Genomic DNA, 8,530 nt, shown 5'->3' with positions numbered 1-8,530 from the left:
AATACAGGAAATGTTTGATGACCTTTCTATATTTCTTTTAGCTCCTGCTTGGAACGTAAATGAGATGGAAGGGGATCCAGAAACCCTCCAGAATCTCATATGAAGCCATTCACGAAAGATGGCTCAGCAGGCAGATGGGCAGAGCTTGGTTCTCTACTAATCATGGACTTCCCCGTCAGCTGTAGAGTTCCCACCTCTGACATCATTCCACTCAGTAGATCTGTCTTGTTTGAATTGTGATTGTTTTTGCTATAGATAGCCAACACATTTACTGATAAATTAATAGGAGCCAGCACTTAATGAACACCAGCCACAATCCTTGAACTTCCTTGAGCTTTCTCACAGGTATTATCTCCACTTCACAGGTGAAAAACTGTGTTTCCAGGACCATCCAACAGATAGCAGAACTGCAATTCAACCCCAGATCACTCTGAGCCCACAGTGCATGATCTTTCCATAGTACCTAAGTAACGTATTGAACACCTTCTAGAGAGTTCATTTAAAAGTATGTCCTAGCTGGGCGTGGTGGTGCACGCCTTTAATCCCAGCACGCGGGAGGCAGAGGTAGGAGGATTGCCATGAGTTCAAGGCCACCCTGAGACTCCATAGTGAATTTCAGGTCAGCCTGGGCTAGAGTGAGACCTTACCTCGAAAAACCATAAAAATAAAAAAAAAAAATAAAAGTATGTCCTTGCTGGCCCCAATTGCTCAGGCAATAAAACCACAGATTAATCACTGGGACTTCATGAAATTACAAACATTTTGCAAAGGACACAGTGAAAAAAGCAAAGAGGCAACCTACAGAATGGGAAGAAAATCTTCGCCAGCTATATATCTGATAGAGGATTAATATCTAGGATATACAAAGAACTCAAAAAGTTAAGTAATAAGGAATCAAACAAGCCAGTCAAAAAATGGGCTATGGAGCTAAATAGAGCATTCTCAAAGGAAGAAATATGAATGGCATATAAGCATCTAAAAAAATGTTCTACGTCACTAGTCATCAGGGAAATGCAGATTAAAACTACATTGAGATTCCATCTCACTCCTGTCAGATTGGCCACCATCATGAAAACAAATGATCATAAATGTTGGCGGGGATGTGGAAAAAGAGGAACCCTTCTACACTGCTGGTGGGAACGCAAGCTGGTCCAGCCATTGTGGAAATCAGTGTGGAGGTTCCTAAAACAGCTAAAGATTGATCTACCATATGACCCAGCTATAGCACTCCTAGGCATATATCTGAAGGACTCATCTCATTTCCTTAGAAGTACGTGCTCAACCATGTTTATTGCTGCTCAATTTATAATAGCTGGGAAATGGAACCAGCCTAGATGTCCCTCAAGTGATGAGCAGATAAGGAAGATGTGGCACATTTATACAATGGAGTTCTGCTCAGCAGTAAAGAAAAATGAAGTTATGAAATTTGCAGAAAAATGGATGGATCTGGAAAGGATTATACTAAGTGAGGTAACCCAGGCCCAGAAAGCCAAGCGCCACATGTTCTCTCTCATATGTGGATCCTAGCTACAGATGATTGGGCCTCTGCTTGAGAAGGAAAATATTTAGTAGCAGAGGCCAGTAAGTTAAAAAGGAGATATAAAGGGAAGAGAAAGGAAGGGAGAAGGGTACTTAATAGGTTGGTATTGTATATATGTAAGTACAATGATTGAAATGGGGAGGTAATATGATGGAGAATGGAATTTCAAAGGAGAAAGTGGGGGGGAGAGTATTACCATGGGATTTTTTTTATAGTCATGGAAAATATTAATAAAAATTAAATAAATAAAAGCAAAAAAAAAAAAAAAAGGTATGTCCTAGCTGGGCATGGTGGTGCATGCCTTTAATCCCAGCACTCGGGAGGCAGAGGTAGGAGGATCACCATGAGTTCGAGGCCACCCTGAGACTACATAGTGAATTCCAGGCCAGCCTGGACCAGAGTGAGACCCTATCTCCAAAAAAAAAAAAAACTTTGTCCTGAGGACATGTGGGTACTCCCGGGTGCCCCTCCCATGAGTCCTCAGCCCCTGCAGTCACGGGCAGATGGCCGCTGCACCCGGGCATGAAGCGTATCTTGCACACTTGCTACTTCTGCCTTTTGAGGCGCTCAAGCAGAAAGTCTAGTCCGCCGTGACCACAGTTCAGGACTTGGCCTCACAGACTCAGGTTGTGTGTTGAAAAGACCCTAAGAGGCCATTATTGGACACGTGCAGAAACTAAGGCTAACGGAGGTGAAGTGGCCTTTCTAATGTCATACTTCAAGTTGGGGGAGGAGCCAGGACAAGAGCTCTCATCTGACCTGCAGCCTGGTGCTTTTCTGCTATATTTGACTACCTACTTTTCTCTGCTAGAAAATTCTTTTCTTGACTCTGTTCCTTGACTTTATAGATTTATTTCTTCCCATAAATCTTTCATCAGCTTCCAGAACATACCTGACCTTGAACACCCCCTAAGTCTCACTTGATCAGGATAAACCCTTCATTCCACAGATTGCTGATTTTGGCATCTAAGTTCACAGGGTACATTGGTCTGTAATTCCCATCCCCTCCCCGCCCCTACATTATTGCAATGTTTTTGTCAGTGTTTTCTTTCAGTGTTAATCTAGCTTCCTAAAATTAATCTGGGAGCATTTATTTGTATTTTCTGGTAGAAAATGATCAATGCTTTTTTTTCTTAATTTTTTTTTTGATAAAAGTTAGCAGTGGTTAAGGTGCTTGCCTGTAAAGCCTATCACCCTGGGTTCAATTCCCCAGTACCAACATAACGCCAGATGCACAAAGTGGTACACGCATCTGGAGTTTGTTTGCAGTGGCTAAGGGCCCCGGCATGTCCATTTTCTCTCTCTCTTTTTCCTATTTCTCTCTGCTTGCAAAAAACTAAATAAACATTAGCAGTGAAGTTATCAAGGCCTAAATTTGTTTTGTTTTTGGGGGTTTATTTTTTTTTTATTTTTTTTTTTTTGGTTTCTCAAGGTAGGGTTTCACTCTAGCCCAGTCTGGCCTGGAATTCACTACGGAGTCTCAGGGTGGCATCAAACTTACCTCTACCTCTACCTCCCAAGTGCTGGGATTAAAGGCATGTGCTACCACACCCGGCTAAGGCCTAAATTTTATTTGTTAGATTTTGCTAGCAATTTCCCCTTTCTCAGTAGAGTGTTCAGATTTCACATTTCATGTTGGACCAATATTAATAAATTATGTCTTCTAACAAATTTTTCCATGTAATCTAAGATTTTTCAGGTTTATTGATATGAAAATGTTTGTAGTAATAATTTCAAATTTCCTTATTTTTATACCTGTAGAATATGTAATGATTGCCCTTCTTTCATTTCTGATATTGGTAATTTGTGTTTCTCTCTGAATGTCCTTCTGCTGTGTCTATCAGCCTACATAGAATTTTATCTATTTGTGTTTGCAAAAATCTACTTCCTTGACTACTCTCTCCTTTATCATTGCCTCCTTTTTTTTTCTTTTTTTTTTTTTTTGCTTGCATGCCTGTTGTTTGTTATGTTTTTTTTCTTTTGGAGAGAGTACGGGTGTGCCAGGGCCTCTTGCCACTGCACATGCACTCCACACTCGTGTGCCACTTTGTGTATCTGGCTTTACATGGGCACTAGGGGATTGAACCTAAGCTGTCAAGCTTTGCAGCCTTCGCTGATGAGCCATCACCCCCGCCTCACTTCCTCTTTTTTATTTCCCCTTTGGATTCTAATACTTTCTTCTGTTGTTGTTTTAGTTTGTTTTTTTGTTGTTGTTTTTCAAGGTAGAGTTTCACTCTTGCCCAGGCTGACCTGGAATTCACTATGGAGCCTCAGGGTGGCCTTGAACTCACAGCAATCCTCCTACCTCTGCCTCCCCAGTGTTGGGACTAAAGGCATGTGCTGCCATGCCTGGAGGAGTCTAATACTTTCTAATGTTCCTTGTAATTACTTCACTGAGCCATGGACTACTTAAAAGTAAGTCATGGGCAGCCAGGCGTAGTGGCACACACCTTTAATACCAGCACTCAGAAGGCCAAGATAGGAGGATCGCCTACATGGTGAATTTCAAATCGGCCTGGGCTACAGTGAGACCCTCCCTCAGGGAAAACAAAAAAAAGTCATGGGGCTGGGAATGGTTCTGAACTTGGGGTGGTTTGGGCTGAGTTGACGCAGAGTTTACAGCTCTCTGCTCTTGCTGGATCCTTGTTGAAAGGATCCTTTCTGACCACTGCATCCTTTCATTCTTCCAGAGAGGCAGACTGCATCTGCTCCCACTGAATCTGAGCTGTCCCAAAGGCCCAGACTAGGCCAGTACTGTAGCAAGAAGCTCAGTGCTGCTTCCTCCTGAGTGATGTGTGGGCCACTGTCTGACTGCCCCAGGCCCTGCCTGCCTGTGGACCTTTAGGCATATGCTTGCAGTGTTCTGTCCAAAGTGCACAGTGCTGCCTGCGGGAGGGAAGGAGAGATTCCTTCCATGGACAGAAGCATCCAGACACTCGCTTCTTGAGCCTGGTAAAGAGATAGACCACCTGTGGTAGTTTGAATCTATGTCCCCCAATAGACTCAGGTGTTACTAAAATTGAGTTTGCAGCTTCTGCCCTTAGCAGGCAGAGTCCTGCTACAGGGGGTGGATCTGAATCTGCCTGAGTCCCTGCTGTTTTTGCTATTAGCTGGTGGTTTTTCTCTCTGCTTGGGTCTGTGACCTGGGCCAGCTTCTTCAGTCATCCTGGAATTACCCTGGACCTGTGAGCCTGCAACAAATCCCATTCCTCCCATAAACTGCATCTGGTTTGGAGGTTCATCCCAGCAATGTGGAGGTGACTATGACACCAGTTCCCCAGCACCCCAGGTGCCACATTAAGGAATGCTAAAACGGCCAGGAGTAAATCAGAAATATCGAGCCAACCAACTCAAGCTGCATCCATGGCTCCTTGCAACAAGTTGACATACAAATTGCTTCCTGCTTAAGTAAACACAGTCCTCAAGTGGACACTCGAGGACAGGAGGTTTCCATCCATCCAGACTTGCTTCTAGGTCAACCTAGACATGTCTGCTTGTTCACCGGGGTGTTGTCTAAAGCTCCCCAGCTACGTGTGTCATGTGAAGCGGGCAGGGCACTCATGCACTTACGTTCTTTGGGTTGAGGGCATCTTTTTTTTGCCTCTGCAAAGCCACACCACATGCACTTCTTTAAACATATTACTTGTTTTACTGATGCTATTCTCTCTGTAGGCTAGTTCACAAAAAAATAAATAATATTGCTGTATCAACAAGTATGTATATTTAAAACTACATATTATAATACTTTCCAGAAAGACTAGAAATTCACACACCATACTACATCAATAATCTAACCAGTCTTTTTTTTTCATCTGATGGGTCAAAAATGCTATTATTATTGTGCTCATTAGCATTTCTCTGAATATCACAGAGGTTTAGAGTATTTTCACTTTGCCTGTGATTTGCATTTTTCTTGAAATATCTATTGATGTGCACCATCAAATTTTAATGGGATTGGTAGTCTCTAAGACTTTTTGACTTGCAGGAGATGAAGTATATTAGCAACTTGGACATTTTTCCATTTATATTTTAAAGCATTTAGATTATCATTTGTCCTTTGATTTGTTTGTTTTTTAAAGTATTTATTTATTTATTCATTCAATTATACTTAAGAGAAAGAGGAGAGAGAAAGAGGCAGACAGAGAGCGTATGGGCAAACCAAGGCCTCTTGCCACTGTAAATGAACTCCAGACACATGCGCCACTTTGTGCATCTGACTTTCCACGGGTACTGGGAAATCACTCCCAGGCCAACAGGCGTTGCAAGAAGGTACCATTAACTTCTGAGCCATCAGCCCCTGTTGCAGTCTGGTTCACATTGCTGGTAGAAATCACCCAACCAAGAGTAGCTTCTGGGAAAAAGAGGTTTATTTGGCTTACAGGCTCGAGGGGAAGCTCCACGATGGCAGGGGAAAACGATGGCATGAGCAGAGGGTGGACATCACCCCATGGCCAACAGAAGATGGACCACAGCAACAGGAGGGTGTGCCAAACACTGGCATGGGGAAACTGGCTATAAAGCCCTTAAGCCCGCCCCCAACAATACACTCCCTCCAGGAGGCATTAATTCCCAAATATCCATCAGCTGGGAACCTAGCATTCAGAACACCTAAGTTTATGGGGGACACCTGAATCAAACCACCACAGCCCCTGTTTAGGGCTTTTCTTACAACACACACACACACACACACACAAACACACACACAATATGTTAGGTGCTGGGGAGATTTCTCAATGGTTAAAGGTATATGCTTGTAAAGCCTGCTGGCCAGGGTTCAATTCCCCAGTACCCATGTAAAGATGAATGCAAAGTGGCACCCACATCTTTGATCCCAAAGGCACTTAGGGCAATGGTAGGTGGAGCCAGCAGAACCCAAAGCTCTCAGGCCAGCTAGTCCTTGGTAGTTTAGCAGTTTACAGCAGCAAGAGACCCAGACTCAAAAAAGTGGCTGGGCGTGGTGCCACACACCTTTAACCTAGCACTTAGGAGGAAGAGGTGGGAGGATTGCTGTGAGTTCAAGGCCAGCCTAGGACTATAGACTGAGTTCCAGATCAATCTGGGCTAGAGTGAGATCCTACCTCAAGAAAACAAAAACAAAAAGTTCTTGGGCAGGAAAGGTGACTCAGTGGTTAAAGGCACTTACTTGCAAAGCCCAAATTGCCTGAGCTTGATTCCCTAGTACCCATGTAAAGCCAGATTCATGAAGTGGCACATGTGTCTGGAGTTCATTTGCCGTAGCAGCAGGCCCTGGAGCGCCCATTATCTCTCTGTCTCTCTGTCTCATTCTCTGTCTCTCTCTCAAATAATACAATAAAATTTTTTAAAAGGTGGATAAGCTGGAGAAATGGCTTAGCAGTTTTTAAAGCACTTGCCTGCAAAGCTTAAGCACCCAGGTTTAATTCTCTAGTGCCCACATAAACCAGGTGTACAATGTGGCACACGTGTCTGGAGTTCATTTGCAGTGGCTGGAGGTCCTGGTGTGCCCATTTTCTATTTCTCTTTCTATCTGTTTCTTTCTCTCCTTTTCTCTCTCAAATAAATAAATGAATAAAAATATAATTTTTGGGCTGGAGAGATGGCTTAGTGGTTAAGCGCTTGCCTGTGAAGCCTAAGGACCCCGGTTCGAGGCTCGGTTCCCCAGGTCCCACATTAGCCAGATGCACAAGGGGGCGCACGCGTCTGGAGTTCGTTTGCAGAGGCTGGAAGCCCTGGCGTGCCCATTCTCTCTCTCTCCCTCTATCTGTCTTTCTCTCTGTGTCTGTTGCTCTCAAATAAATAAATAAATAAAAATTTATATATATATATATATATATATATATATATATATATATATATAATTTTTTTTTTTTTTTTGGTTTTGCGAGGTAGGGTCTCAGGTTAGCCTGGGCTGCAATAAGACCCCACCTTGAAAAAACAAAACCAAAACCAAAAAGTTATTCTCTGACCTACGCACACATGCTGTGGTACATGTGCCCAGACACGTGCACATACACACACACACACACACACACAGAGACATGCACACACCCAATCTAATTAATAAAAACAATGTTAGCATCCTGTTCTCCAGCATGGCACAGGACCAAGGTGAAAAGGAGAACCCTACGAGGGAGCTTCGCATCCACAAGCTCTGCCTCAGTATCTGTGTGGGGGAGAGTGGAGACAGACTGACCGGGCAGCCAAGGTGTTGGAGCAGCTCACAGGCCAGAACCCTGGGTTTTCCAAAGCTAGATACACTGTCAGGTCCTTGGGCATTAGGAGAAATGAAAAGATTGCTGTCCACTGCACTGTCCATGGGGCTAAGGCAGCAGAAATCCTGGAGAAGGGTCTGAAGGTGAGAGAGTACAAGTTAAGAAAAAAGAACTTCTCAGATACTGGAAACTTTGGTTAGGGGATCCAGGAGTACATTGACCTGGGCATCAAGTACCACCCAAGCATTGGTATCTATGGTCTGGACTTGTATGTGGTGCTGGGCAGGCCAGGTTTCAGCATCGCAGACAAGAAGCACAGGACAGACTGCATTGGAGCCAAACACAGAATCAGCAAAGAGGAGGCCATGCGCTGGTTCCAGCAGAAGTTTGATCGGATCCTCCTTCCTGGCAAATAAATCATCCAAATGGCCAAGAAAATGTCGTCTGTGACATGTACATTGCTGCCATGTGTTTTTGTGAAAGGAGCTTGGCCATACTCCAGTCCCTGGACCTCAAGCTACTTAAGGTTCCCATGGGAACAGCTGGTCACAACCCTGTCGTCCTCCTGGGATGCAAGGAGAGCCCAAGCATTGCTTGTGCTTGACTTACTGTGTTGATGGCTGTGGTGCAATAGTCCTGACTAAACTAATTTGGGGGGGAAAGGAGGTATGGTTAAGCTAGGGTTTGGATTTAGTGTTTTGTTTTTTGAGAGAGGGAGAGAGAATGGGCACGCCAGGGCCACTAGCCCTGCAGACAACCTCAAGACGCAAGGACCACCTTGTGCATCTGGCTCACATAG

General features: G+C 44.0%; 1 pseudogene; it reads left to right on the top strand.

The window, feature by feature from the left end:
• Positions 1-7,611: 7,611 nt before the first annotated feature.
• On the top strand, positions 7,612-8,147 carry LOC101604034 (annotated as a pseudogene).
• The last annotated feature ends 383 nt before the right edge of the window (positions 8,148-8,530 follow it).

This window comes from Jaculus jaculus, chromosome 1, assembly GCF_020740685.1.
Source record: "Jaculus jaculus isolate mJacJac1 chromosome 1, mJacJac1.mat.Y.cur, whole genome shotgun sequence".
Lineage (NCBI taxonomy): Eukaryota > Metazoa > Chordata > Mammalia > Rodentia > Dipodidae > Jaculus > Jaculus jaculus.
This window is presented reverse-complemented; position numbering and strand designations above follow the sequence as displayed.